Consider the following 14,607-nt stretch of genomic DNA (forward strand, 5'->3'; position numbering starts at 1 on the left):
ACTGGACAGTTTGATAAGCATAGTATATACATTTAGCCAGACAGCAGCAGACGTTACACCCCTAGGGTTCATGACTACCCTTGTTTTAAATTTTCAGTATCAGGGATGTATTCCCTTCCATGGAGTGGGCCTCCAGTCCAATTAGAGGGCAGTTAGTTTCCACCATGACAGACATGCCACTATTGCACCCTTTGACTCATTTGGCCTGAGTGGCCAAATATAAGGCTTGCAATGTTCACTGTTGCCCATTCTCTCTCTCTTATAAAATAAAATAAAATAAAATAAAATAAAATAAAATAAAATAAAATAAAATAAAATAAAATAAAATAAAACAAAACAAAACAGGGCCAGCCATGGTGTTGCACTCCTTTAACCCCAGCACTTGGGAGAATTGCCATGAGTTCAAGGCCACCCTGAGACTACATAGTGAATTCCAAGTCAGCCTGTGCTAGAGCAAAACACTATCTCAAAAAAACAAAAAAAATAGAAATAAAAGAACCCAGGGCTGGAGAGATGGCTTAGCAGTTAAGATGCTTGCCTGTGAAGCTTAAGGACCTAGTTTCAATTCCCCAGTACTCACATAAGTCAGATGAACAAGGTAGCTTATGCAGCTGATTTCTTTTCAGTGGCTAGAGGTCCTGATGTGCTCATTCTCTCAATCTCTCTCTCTCTTTCTTTCTTTCTTTCTCATAAATAAATAAAATAAAATTTAAAAAAAAACAAACAAGCCGGGCATAGTGGCATATACCTTTAATCCCAATACTCAGAAGGCAGAGGTGGGAGGATCACCATGAGTTTGAAGCCACCCTGAGACTATATAGTGAATTCCAGGTGAGCCTGGGCTAGAGTGAAACCCTACCTTGAAAAGGAAAAAGAAAATAACAACAAAAACATAAAACCTAGGGGTGGTGATGCACATTATCCTAGGTGGAGGCAGGGTGATCAGGAGTTCAATGCCAGCTTTGATTCCTTCAGTAAGCAGACAGTTGTTTATTTCCTTATTTATCCCTTTCCCGAACATTTACCTCTTGGCCCCCATGACCTGATGGAGGATGGAGATATCAACCAGGTAACCAACCACAAGGGCTTATATCTGTGGAATGCAATGCTGCATTTGATCTAGCTGGAGGGTGGGGAAGCCAGAAATCTGGAAGCAGAGAACAGACAGATCAGCCTGGCGTACAGAGCTGGGTGGCTGCTTTCCTGCTAGGTGGAATGGTTGGGACAAAGGCCTTAAGGCAAGAAGGGCAGATGTTACTCATTTTCAGGGATAAAAGAAATTGAGTGCAGAGGATAAAAGAGAAAGAGAGAAAGAGAGAGAGAGAGAAAAAATAGGGGCTGGAGAGATGGTTTAGTGGCTAAGGTGCTTGACTACAAAGCCTAAGGATCCAGGTTTTATTCCCCAGGATGTATGTAAGCCAGATTCATAAGGTGGCGCATGCATCTGCAGTTCATTTGCAGCCACTGGAGGCCCTGGTACACCCATTCACACACACACTCTCTCTCCCTCTTTCTTAAATAAATGAATAAAAATAAAATATTTTTTAAAAAGAGAGAGTTCTGAGAAGAGTCTTGAAAAATAAACAGGGGGGCTGGAGAGATTGCTTAGCAGTTAAGGTGTTTGCCTACAAAGCCAAAGGACCCAGGTTCAATTCCCCAGGACCCATATAAACCAGATGCACAAGACGGCGCATGCATCTAGGGTTCATTTGCAGTGGTTGGAGGCCCTGGTACACCCATTCTCTCTTATTCTATCTGCCTCTTTCTCTGTTTCACTCCCTCTCTCAAATAAATAAAAATTACTGCCGGACGTGGTGGCACAGGCCTTTAATCCCAGCACTCGGGAGGCAGAGGTAGGAAGATTGCCATGAGTTCAAGGCCACCCTGAGACTCCATAGTGAATTGCAGGTTGGCCTGGGCTAGAGTGAAACCCTACTTCGAAAAACCAAAAAATAAAAAATAAACAGGGGCCGGGTGTGGTAGCACATGCCTCTAATCCCAGCACTTTTTTGTTTTGTTTTTTTTTTTTTTCAGTTAGGGTTTCACTCTAGCCCAGGCTGATCTGGAATTCACTATGGAGTCTCAGGGTGGCCTTGAACTCATGGCCATACTCCTACCTCTTCCTCCCGAGTGTTGGGATTAAAGGTGTGCGCCACCATGCCCGGCTTAATCCCAGCACTTGGAAGGCAGAGGTAGGAGGACTGTGAGTTCGAGACCACCCTACAACTACATAGTTCCAGGTCAGCCTGAGCTGGATTAAAAAAAAAAAATTATATATATATATATATATATATATATATATATATATATATATAAAATTTACTAGAGAGGGAGAGGGAGTGAAGGAGAAAGAATGGGAATACCAGGGCCCTCTTGTCGCTGCAAGGAACTCCAGGCACATGCACCACAGTGTGCATCTGGCTTCACATGAGTACTGGGGACTCAAACCTAAGCTAGTAGTCTTTGCAAGCAAGTACCTTTCACCACTAACCATCCTCCCAGGCCCCATATCTGGAGAGGAAAGAAAAGTTCCTACCAAAGCCAGGTGTTGGGGCAAACATGTATAATTCCAGCACCTGAAAGGTGGAGACAAGAGGACCAGGAGTTCAAGACCCACCTCAGCTACATAACCAGTTCAAGGCCATCCTGGGCTACATGGAACCCTGTATCAAAAACAAACCCTCCTGCCCGCACATCTTTGTTCCCATACTTAATGGCTAGTATTTCCACATCTGGGAAAAGTGGTTAGGAAGGTCAAGTAGCTGAGCCAAGGTCACAGAGCAAGGACTGAATGTGTCTAGGCTTACCCCCAGGCCTGACACCCCACTCCTCTCCTTTAACTTCAGCCTTGAAACAACCTCACTGCCCCAGCCCATCCAGAGCATTTCCCAAGGCTGTTCTGAGTCCTGCGGTCAAGTTACCCTCATTGCTGGCTTCCTGCCAAAAGTCATGGGGTCACACTTGAAAGACTTCCTCAAACCTTGCAAGTCATCATTCTGGAGGTTTCTGCCTGAATTAGAAGCAGGAACCATTTCCTATATGCTGCCAACGGGGCTGGAATGCGCCAGTGCGGGTTTCCAGGGGAGATAGTCGTCAGTGCATTTCAAGTCTTAAAACAACACGCGTCCCTCCCACGGTCCACGCCAGGAAGGAAATACGTAAGTGTGCAGAGGTGCACGTGCCAGGTGATGTATTACAGCCTTCTGTGGAACAGAAACACTTCCAAGCCTCCCGTGATGCCCGCCGACAGGGTCTTGATTAAATAAAATGATGCCTCTTATGTTGTAGTAGTATGTAGTCACTCAAAACTATAATCCAGGGCTAGGGAGATGGCCCGATGTTAAAATGCTTGTCATGCAAGCACGAGAACTTGAATTTAGATCCCTGGTGCTTATGTGAAATGCTGGGTACAGTGGCATATGCCTGTAATTTCATCACGGGAAAGACAGACAGTAGGATAGCTGGGCTTGCAGGCTACCTAGACTACATGTATTGGTAAATTCCAGGTTTAGTGAGAGACTCTGTCTCAAAAAATAAAGTGGTGGAGTGGTAAGACCCTATTGCTGAAGACTCCATACGCAGCTGACACGCAAAATGGAATGACATGGCTGGAAGCCAGGAGAGAGTCAGTCCCCAGACAGTCAGCGTGTCTAGTGCCAGAAGGCGCTACATAGGCGACTGGGGGAAGTGACCAAGATCTGTCCAAGCAACACATTGTTTAACCTAAGTAGCAACAATTAACCGGATGTGATACCCACACAAGTGCAATAGTGGTACACAGCCATGGTGAGGAATCAATTGCTTTTGATTTGGCTAACCGATCCACTCAGTGGTACTAGACCCTTAGCTGGAGCTGGGGAACAAGTCAGAACCATACCCAAACACAAGCCCACTCTACAATATCAAGCTACCATCAATCACGGGGTATAAGAGGGCCTACACCTATCAAACTGTCTATCAAAAAAGTAAGTATTATCTCAATTTTCTGGGTGCTAACTTACTCTCCGTTGGAGAATCTACTTCTCTTTTCCAGATAGATGCAGATCCTAAGAAGAGAGCTGCCCCAACATACCTCAGAAGGGGCCCAACTGAAACTAAGGACAACTGGCGAAATAAGCAAGGGTGATGTTTTCCTGTGAACTGGATACCAGCACAAAGGGGAAGGAGATCAATGCAGAGAAAAATCAACTCCTACCAAATCAGAGAGCCAGAGCCTCAGAGGCCCCCAACACCTCAGCACTGAAGCAGACCAAAAATGAACCCAACATGGCTCAGGGAAATCTTGCGGAAGAGGGGGCGGAAAGAATGTCAGAGTTACATGTTGGGTCATGATTTTCAGAGACATTTATCATACTAATAACTGGGGGCTAACTCCACAATGCACGACCCATTTTCAATAACAAGGAGGGTCTAATGGGAGGGGGTAGATCACAGATGAGCCTAAATAATGGTACCAAACTGCCTGTATTTACTGAAAAGAAAACTAATAAATTAAATTAAAAAAAAAATAAATAAATAAAGTGGTGGGTCTGGTGAGATGGCTCAACGGTAAAGGCTTTGCTTGTAAAGCCAGATGTACAAAGTGGCCCATTCATCTGGAATTCGTTTGCAGTGGCTACAGACCCTGGTGCACCTGTCTCTCTTTTCTCTATCTCTCTTTCTGATTGCAAATAAATAAAATAAAATAAAAAATTTTTTCAAGGTAGGGTCTCTCACTCTAGCTCAGGCTGACCTGGAATTCATGCTATAGTCTCAGGGTGGCCTCGAACTCATGGCAATTCTCCTACCTCTGCTTCCTGAGTTCTGGGATTAAAGGCGTGTGCCACCACACCAGGCATAAATATATATTTTTAAGTTTTATTTTATTTTTGAGAGAGAGAGAGGGAGAGAGAGAATGGGCAGCTGCTGTGAACAAGCTCCGGATGCGTGTGCCCCTTATGCGCATGTGCGATCTTGCATGCTTGTATCACTTGGCTTCTGGCTACATGGGACCTAGAAGTTCAAACATGCATTCTTAGGCTTCAAAGCAAGGGCCTTAACTGCTAAACCATCTCTCCAGCCCCCCTTTTTTTTCAAGGTAGGGTTGCACTCTAGTGCAGGCTGACCTGGATTTCACTATGTAGTCTCAGGGTGGCCTTGAACTCATGGCAATCCTCCTACCTCTGCCTCACAAGTGCTGGGATTAAAGGTGTGCCCCACCACACCCAGCTTTCTCTAGCCCCTTTTTTTATTTTTTTTATTTTTATTTTTTCTGGGAAAAAGAGTCTAGCCCCTTTTTTTAAAAAAGTAAAATAAAACTAAGGTGGAGAGTGATTGAGGAAGTTAGCTGACATCGACCACCTCTGGCATGCATGCTCACACATGCATTCCAAACACTCACAAAAGATAAGCCAGGCATGGTGGGGCAAGCCTGTCAATCCTACCACTCAGGAGGTGGAGACAGAAGTTTAAGGTCAACTTCAGCTATAGAGTGAATTCAAAGATAGCCTGAGCAAATAAAAAAATATAATGTTGCTGGGCATGGTGGCATAAACCTTTAATCCCAGCACTCGGGAGCCAGAGGTAGGAGTTTCACCATGAGTTCGAAGCCACCCTGAGACTACATAGTAAATTCCAAGTCAGTCTGAGCTAGAGTGAGACCCTACCTTGGGAAAAAAAAAAAAAATTATACATATAATGTTGCCTGTGGTGGAGTGTTTGCCTATCAACACTGAAGTTTTGGGTTTGATCCTTCCACCTAAAAAAAGATAATGTAATAATGTATGGCTGGAGAGATGGCTTAGCCGTTAAGTGCTTGCCTGTGAAGCCTAAGGACCCCAGTTTAAGGCTTGTTTCTCCATGACCCATGTTAGCCAGATGCACAAGGGGGGGCACACGTCTGGAGTTCGTTTGCAGTGGCCAGAGGCCCTGGCATGCCCATTCTGTCTCTATCTCCCTCTTTCTCTGTCTGTCTCTTTCAAATACATAAAAATAAGCAAAAAAAAAGATAATGTGGGGCTGGAGGGATGATTTAGCAGTTAAGGTGCTTGCCAGTAAAGCAAAAGGACCCAGGTTCAATTCCCCAATACCCATGTAAAGCCAGATACACAAGGTGGTGCATGTGTCTGGAGTTCTTTTGCAGTGGCTGGAGGCCCTGACACCTCATTGTCTCTGTCTGCCCCTCTGTTTCTCACAAATAAATAAAAAAATATATTTTTTAAAAAAGATAATGAGGGGCTGGAGAGATGGCTTAGCAGTTAAGCGCTTGCCTGTGAAGCCTAAGGATCCCGGTTCGAGGCTCGGTTCCCCAGGTCCCACGTTGGCCAGATGCACAAGGGGGCGCACGCGTCTGGAGTTCGTTTGCAGAGGCTGGAAGCCCTGGCGCGCCCATTCTCTCTCTCTCCCTCTATTTGCCTTTCTCTCTGTGTCTGTCGCTCTCAAATAAATAAATTAAAAAAAATAAAATAAAATAAAAATAAAAAAGATAATGAGGCTGGGCGTGGTGGCGCATGCCTTTAATCCCAGCACTTGGGAGGCACAGGTAGGAGGATCGCTGTGAGTCAAGGCCACCCTGAGACTACATAGTGAATTCCAGGTCAGCCTGGGCTAGAGTGAGACCCTACCTCGAAATCCCCCCCCCACCAAAAAAAGATAATGAGGGCTGGAGAGATGGCTTAGTGGTTAAGGCACTTCCCTGCAAAGCCCAAGTACCCATGTTCTACTCTCCAGATCCTACCTTAGCCAGCTGCACAAAGGGGAGGCAAGTGCAAGATTGCATATACCCACTAGTTGGAGTTCGATTTCAGTGGCTGAGGCCCTGGTGTGCCAATTATCTCTCTCCCTCTGTCTTTCTTTCTTGCTCTTTTTCTTTAAAAAAAATAATAATGGGGCCTGGAGTGGTGGCACACACCTTTAATCTTAGCACTTGGAGGTAGAGGTAGGAGGATTGCTGTGAGTTCGTGGCCACTCTGAGACTACATAGTGAATTCCAGGTCAGCCTGGGCTAGAGTGGGACTTTACCTCAAAATATCAAATCCAGAGCAAAATAAAACAAAAAGATAATGGGGCTGGAAAGATGGCTTAGCAATTAAGATGATGCCTGCAAAGTTTAAAGACCAAGGTTTGATTCCCCAGAACCCATGTAAAGTAGCTGCACATGGTGGTGCATGCATCTGGAGTTCGTTTACAGTGGCTAGAGGCCCTGGTGTGCCCATTCTCTCTCTTTCTCTCTCTCCTCTCTCTCTCTCTCTCTGTCTCTTCCTCCCTTCTTCCCTCTCTTTCTCTAATAAAGAGCAGTTAAACCGGGCGTGGTGGTGCACACCTTTAATCCCAGCACTCAGGAGGCAGAAGTAGAAGGATGGCAGTGAGTTGGAGGCCACCCTGAGACTCCATAGTGAATTCCAGGTCAGCCTGGGCTGGAGTGAAACCCTACCTTGGAGAAAAAAAAAGAGCAGTTTAAAAAAATAATGTAGGACTGGAGAGATGGCAGTCCAGTGGAAGCTAGAGGACCTGGTGTGACCAGTGTCTCTCTCTATATATATATCTGTCTCTTTCCATGTTTATAAATAAATAGATAAATAAATTTTTTTTTCAAAAACATAATGTAGGTCTTACTATATAGCTAGGATCAATCTGCTGGAGGCCCTGCCACACCCATTCTTTCTGTCTGTCTCTCTTCTTTCTATCTCTCTTTGTTTGCAATAAAATAAAACAAAATAAAAAGACAAATTATTGAGGCTACTCTGAGTCTACATAGTGAGTTCCAAATCAACCTGGGATAGAGTGAGATCCTACCCCAAAAAACAAACAAACAGGACTGGAGAGATGACTTAGTGCTTAAGGTGTTTGCCTGCAGGTTCAGCTCCCCAGATCCCATGTAAGCCAGATGTACAGGGTGACACATGCACACAAGGTCATGCACGCCCATAGGTGGTACACACATCTGGAGTTTGATTGCAGTAGCTAGAGGCTCTGACGTGACAATTCTCTCTCACTCACCTAAAGCCAGATGTATTATTTGGAGAGATGACTTAGTGGCGGTTAAGGTGCTTGCCTGAGAAGTCTAAAGACTCATGTTTGACTCTCCAGGTCCTATGTAAGCCAGCCAGATGCAAGGTCGCACATGTGCACAAGGGGCTAGAGCAAGACCCTACCTCAAAAAAAAAAAAAAAAAAAAAGATAAGCTAGATTCAACTTGGGAGGCTGAGGCAGGAGAACTGACATTGGTTCAAGGACAGCTTTAGTTACACCGGTACATAGGGAGAGCATGTCTCAGGGGAAAAAAGCATGCCATGGTGGCACGCCTTTTATCTCAGCACACTTGGGAGGCTGAGGTACAAGGAGTTCAAGGCCAACCTGGGCTACAGAGCGAGTTCCAGATCAACCTGGGTCAGAGACCCTGTTTCAAATAATACAAACAGGGCTGCAGAGATGGATTAGCAGTTAAGGCACTTGCCTGAGAAGCCTAAGGACCCAGGTTTGATTCTCCAGGACCCATGTAAGCCAGATGCTCATGGTGGCGCATGTATCTGGAGTTCTTTTACAGTGGCTGGAGGCCCTGGCACACCATTCTCTCTCTCTCTAAAAAATAAGTGAAAATAAAATAAACACACACACACACATACACAAACAACAAAGGCCAAATGCTCATGCCTATAATCCCAGAATTTGGGAGGTTGAGGTAGGCCAATGATTATAAATTCAAGGTCAGCCTGAGCTATAAAATGACACCCTGTCTCTTCAGATTAAACAAACAGACACACACACACAAAAAAATTAGAGTCTCACAGTAGGTACAGTTTCATTTCCTTTGTGAGAAAAAAAATGTGTATGTTTGTGCGCTTTCTGCATGATGGGATCAGAGGTGAAGGAGGTTTTTATTTTCTTTAGTTTCCTGAGCATTTGCGTAATGTTTTTCTTTAAAAAAAAACCCCACATGTCTGCATTTATATTCATAGTAAAACCATTTCCATTTTGCGAGAGGAAAACAAGCTAGTGCTCTGAGCAGAGCCTGGGGCCCCCCTGGCCCCCCGGTCCTCACCGGGGCTTCTCTCTGATGGCGGGTACTCTCTGGCTGGAGGTGACAGACTCTGGGGCTTCCTGTGCTGGCTGGCGGGCCTCTTCCCAGGCACTCAGGGTAGTGACGAAGCAGCTGAGCAGATGCTTCCCGGAAGGTCGGCGGCAGCAGGAACCTGTCCTGCTTGGGCTGGCGGGCGAGGGGCCAGGCATCAGGCATTTCCTCTGCATGGGCAGCCCAGCTGGGAGATGCGGGCTCGGCCTTGTGTGAGAGAGGGGAGCCCTCCTGAGCTTAGCTTAAAAGAGGCTGGGGGGTGCACCACATGGGGAAAGGGAGAAAACCAAAGACAAGAGATCCAGCCAAGCTCTCCAGGGACCAAAACAGAGACCTGGGAGACTAGCAGAACCCTCTAGAATGCTTAGGACCAAGGACAATCTGTTTTGTTCTTGGCTTCTCTGGCCCTGTGGCTACCTTTGGTAGACTGTGTGTGTGCATCAACAAAGATTTGCTGTGAAGCTAGGTGTGGTGGCATGTGCCTGTAATCCCGACACTGGAGAGGTTGAGGCAGAAGGACTGCCATGAGTCTAAGGCCAGCGTGGGCTACATAATGAGAACTTTGTTTTTTTACAAAGGTAGGGTGATGGCTCAGTGGGTGAAGTGCTTGCCACACAGGCATGAGGACCTGAGTCTGGATGCCCAGCACCCACATGAAAGCGAGGCATGGAGGCACAATCCTGTCATCCCAGACCTGAGGAGACAGAGACAGGAGGATTCCCAGGACTTGCTGGCTAGGGAGTTCAGCTGAGTTGATGGGTTCAGTGAAAGACCCTGTCTCATAAAAATAAGGTGGAGCTGGGTGTGGTGGCGCACACCTTTCATCCCAGCACTAGGGAGGCAGAGGTAGGAGTTCGAGGCCACTCTGAGACTACATAGTGAATTCCAGGTCAGTCTGGGCTATAGTGAGACCCTACCTCGATAAACTAAACTAAGCTAAACTAAAAATAAGGTGGAAAAGTCACAGAACCTGATGTTGACTTCCGGCCTCCACATTCATGCGTAGGCACCCACCGCCACACAAACTCACATGCACACGTGCATGCACAACACCTGCCCATGCAAAACAAACAAACAAACAAACAAAAAATGCTCTGTGGCTGGAAAGATTGCTCAGCACTTGCCTTCAGAGTCTAAGGACCTGCGTTTGATTCCCCAGTGCCCACGTGGAGCCAGTTACACAAAGTGGCAAATGCATCTGGAGTCCGTGTGCCGTGGCTGCAGGCCCTGGTGTGCCGATTCTCTCTTTCTCCCTCTCTCTCCTTGCACATAAATAAATAACTAAATAAAATTAAATAAGTTACTCTGAATCAAAATTCCCAGGGTAAAATCTAACTGGCCCATCTTGGCACGCAGTCAGCCAGTGGGGTAAGGTCAAGCCTACTAAAGATGCCTCCTAGGGAGTTCTCAAAGAAGAGGCAGGAGTGGGCTGCCTGTTCCCACAGGAGCACGCTGTAAACAAGGGGAAGCCCCCAGGCAGCATGGTGTCTCTATGTGGCAGCTATTGTAAGGGTTCCAAGCCCAGAGAGCCAGTCTGTCCCAAACCCCTCCCACAAAGTGGCCCATTATCAGGATCTGTGCCTTAGCCTAAACTGAGCATATATCTGAGAATGATGACCATGTACTCCTAATCCTCCTGCCTCCACCTCCCAAGGGCTGGGATGATAGGTATGCGCCATGGAGCCTGGCTTCTGGGGAATCTTCTTGTAGAGCTCTGCCCCAACAGGGCGCCCACAGGAAGAGAACAGAGCTAGGCTGTGAGCGGAAAGGCCAGGCTCTTGTCAACCCAAGCAGGGGTGGAAAAGACACAACAAAGCAGGCAGCTGAAGCAGAAGAATGTGAGCAGGGATGCAGCTGACAAAACGATCGCCATGACGAAGACAGTGCTTTCCACACGGTCCGTAGTTCCCATGCAGAAGGGTGCTATGGAGGCAGCATCTGCAGTGGAACCTTCGGGACCTTTATCCAACCACTCGCATGGAGTGCATGATTAGCCTGGATCCAGCACTCCTGCAGGCCAGGTACCTCCCATGGTTCCGCACATGTAGCCCACTTAACCCTAACATCAGGCACTATGCTTGGCCCCATTTTGCAGGTGGGAAACACTAAGGCACAGAGATTCCGCAACTTGCCCAGTTGGTGGAGGAGGCAAGATTCAAACCTGGGTAACAGGCTCTGAAATCCCCAAGTCCCACTTGTATTTACTGCGCTACACTGTTCCCTAGGCATGGGTCTGTCACAATTCTAGATACTGAAAAACAGACCAAGACATTGGGTCTGCTGCCTGGGCTTAACTGCTGGGGAAAGGATATAAGAAAGAGCAATGAGAAGCCAGGCGTGGTGGTGCACGCCTTTAATCCAGCACTTGGGAGGCAGAAGTAGGTAGATCACTTTGAGTTCAAGGCCACCCTGAGACTACAGGTCAGTCTGGGATAGAGAGTGAGACCCTACCTTGGGGGAAAAGAAGAAAAAGGAGAAGAAGAAGAAGAGGAGGAGGAGGAGGAGGAAAGGGAAGAGTAATGATATCATTTTTTTTAGGTGCTGCAAGCTTTGTCCTTGTAAGTGTTTCTAGAGAGGGACCATCCCTCCCTGGCATCAAAGAGAGCACCGGTACTGAGACCCAGAGAAACCAGGTAAAGTGTGGAGATGCCAGACGAGAGGGAACAGCATGTACAGTATTCCCCGGATGAGGCAAGCACTTTGCCAAAGGTCACCTGGGCGCTGGTGACAAGGCTTGATAAGGACCCTGACTTGGTCTCCAGGTAAGCAGCTGCTCTCTGTGACCCTGTCCCACCCTCCCAATCACCAATCAGAGTTGTCGCTTTCTTAGAGATGACAAGACGACAACCCCGGAGTGTGACCAGGAGACATTGGCCCCCAAATCGTCCTGTGATGCTGTGTGTGGGAGTCGATGATGAGTCAGGAAAAAAAAGGGTACTGGCTTGATGGGAAGGTAAGTGGAGCAGCCAGGCGACCAGCCTTGCGTGGAGGTGCTGATCAGAGGCTGGCCGCTAGGGTCTGGTGGTTCTCTTAAGAGCGAAGAGAGGCAGCCCTGGCTTTTCTCCAAGAGCTTGTGCGGGGCACTCCTGGCTTCTCTAAACGAGTTCAATGCAAACACTGAGGTTTTTGACAAGTGCTTGGGCTTAGCCACCTGATAAAACATCTTGATAAGGACGGTCTATTTCTTTCTTTCTTTTTTCCTGGTTTTTTCAAGGTAGGGTTTCACTGTAGCCCAGGCTGACCTGGAACTCACTATGTAGTCTCAGGGTGGCCTCAAGCTCCTGGTGGTCCTCCTACCTCTGCCTCCTGAGTGCTGAGATTAAAGTCGTAAGCCATCACGCCCGGCTGGGATGGTCCATTTCTGAATGTGGATGGCAACAGCCAGAGCTGTCACTGGGAGAGACTGGGCAAAAAGGACTCTCCTAAACCTGCTTAACAAAACAGTAGCGACAGTGGGCAGGGAGAGTCTCCAGGCTTCCTGCCCTCTGCCCTCTGACAGAGCTGGCTTGATGTCTGGGAGGAAACCTTAAACGTTCTTGCCCTTTGGCTCACAGGCTCTACCCAAGACCCTCCCACCAGCACACAGGGGGACAGAGACAAAGTGTTCAGCACCGTGTAGCCAGAAATAGGAAAAACTTGTGAGCACCTCCACAGAGCCTGATGGAACCAGCTAAATCCAGTGCGGATGCCCTCACCTGGAGGACCTTGAAGCCCCGAAGAGAATGTTGTTCAAACAACACTGGAACACTGTTCAGAGCAGTCTCTAAAGAGTCCCTGACAGGTGAAACAAGACAGTATGTCTTAAGTTATCTTTTGTTTTTTTCCTGGTTTTTCAAAGTAGGGTCTCACTCTAGCCTAGGCTGACCACTATGTAGACTCAGGGTGACCTAGAACCCCTGAGTGCTGGGAATAAAGGCATGTGCCACCAAGCCCAACTTCCACAAACAGCTTTCTTTTAAAAAAAGTATTTATGGGCTGGAGAGATGGCTTAGTGGTTAAGTGCTTGCCTGTGAAGCCTAAGGACCCGGGTTCAAGGCTCAATTCCCCAGTACCCACATAAGCCAGATGCACAAGGAGGCGCATGCATCTGGAGTTCGTTTGCAGTGGCTGGAGGCCCTGGCGCACCCATTCTTTCTCTCTATTTGCCTCTTTCTCTCTCTGTCGCTCTCAAATAAAAATAAACAAAAAAAGTTTTTTTAAAGTTCTTATTTATGTCCTGTGTGTGTGCATATCAGGATTTCTTGCCACTGTAAATAAATTCCAGATGCATGAACTGTTTGTTGCATCTGGTTTTATGCGGGTGTTAGGGAATTAAAATCCATCTGGTAGGCTTTGCAAGCAATCCCCTTTAATGGCCGAGCCATCTCCCCAGCCCCAGCATGACCTTTTGATAGAGAGAAATGAACAAGTGCTTCATCACTTCTGTCTCATCCTGTCCTCAGAAGATAATCATGGGAAAAACAGACAAAAAATAATATGAAAGGGCCATCTACAAAATACCCAATTGGGGCTGAAGAGATAGCTTATCAGTTAAGTCACTTGCATGAAGCCAAAGGACACAGATTCGATTCCCCAGTACCCAAGTAAGCCAGATGCACAAAGTGGTGCATGCATCTGGAGTTTGTTTGCAGTGGCTGGAGGCTCTGACACACACATTCTTTCTCAGTTTCTCTTAGACAAATAAATTTAAAAAAATTTTTTTTAACTCCCAACTGATGATTCTTTTTTGTTTTGTTTTTTTTGAGGTAGGGTTTCACTGATCTGGAATTCACTATGGAGTCTCAGGCTGGCTCAGAGCTCATTGGTGATCCTCCTACCTCTGACTCCCAAGTGCTGGGATTAAAGGCATGCACCACCATGCCTAGCCCATGTTATCTCATTTTTGTCTTTCTAAAAATAACATAAAGTATGGGCTGGAGAGATGGCTCGGCAATTAAAGGCACTTTCTTAAACCTGCCAGCCTGTATTCAATTCCCCAATGCCCATGTAAAACCAAATACACAAGGTAGTACATGCATCTGGAGTTCATTTGCAGTGGCTAGAGGCTCTGGAATGCCCATTCTCTCTGTTTGTCTCTCTTCCACCTATCTTTGCTTTCAAATAAATAAATAAAATTTACAAAAAGGGCTGAAGAGATTGTTTAATGGTTAAAGCATTTGCCTGCAAAGCCAAAGGATCCAGGTTTGAGTCCCCAGGACCCACATAAGCCAGATACACAAAATAATACATGTATCTGGAGTTCATTTGCAGTGGATGGAGGCCCTGGTGCACCCATTTTCAAATAAATAATAAGTAAGTAAATAAATAAAATATTTTTTAAAATAGAAAGAAAATTTGGGCTGAACAGATATCTCAGCAGTTAAGATACTTGTCCGCAAAACCTCACAATCTGTGTTTGATCCCCCAGTGCCCACATAAAGCCAGATACATGAGGTGGTACATGCATTTGGAGTTCGTTTGCAGTGGCTAGAGGCCCTGGCACACCCATTCACTCTCTCTCTCTCTCTTCTATCTATCTCTACTTACAATAAATAAATACTTTTTTTAACAAAAGAAGA

Source organism: Jaculus jaculus, chromosome 1, assembly GCF_020740685.1.
Source record: "Jaculus jaculus isolate mJacJac1 chromosome 1, mJacJac1.mat.Y.cur, whole genome shotgun sequence".
Taxonomy (NCBI): Eukaryota; Metazoa; Chordata; class Mammalia; order Rodentia; family Dipodidae; genus Jaculus; species Jaculus jaculus.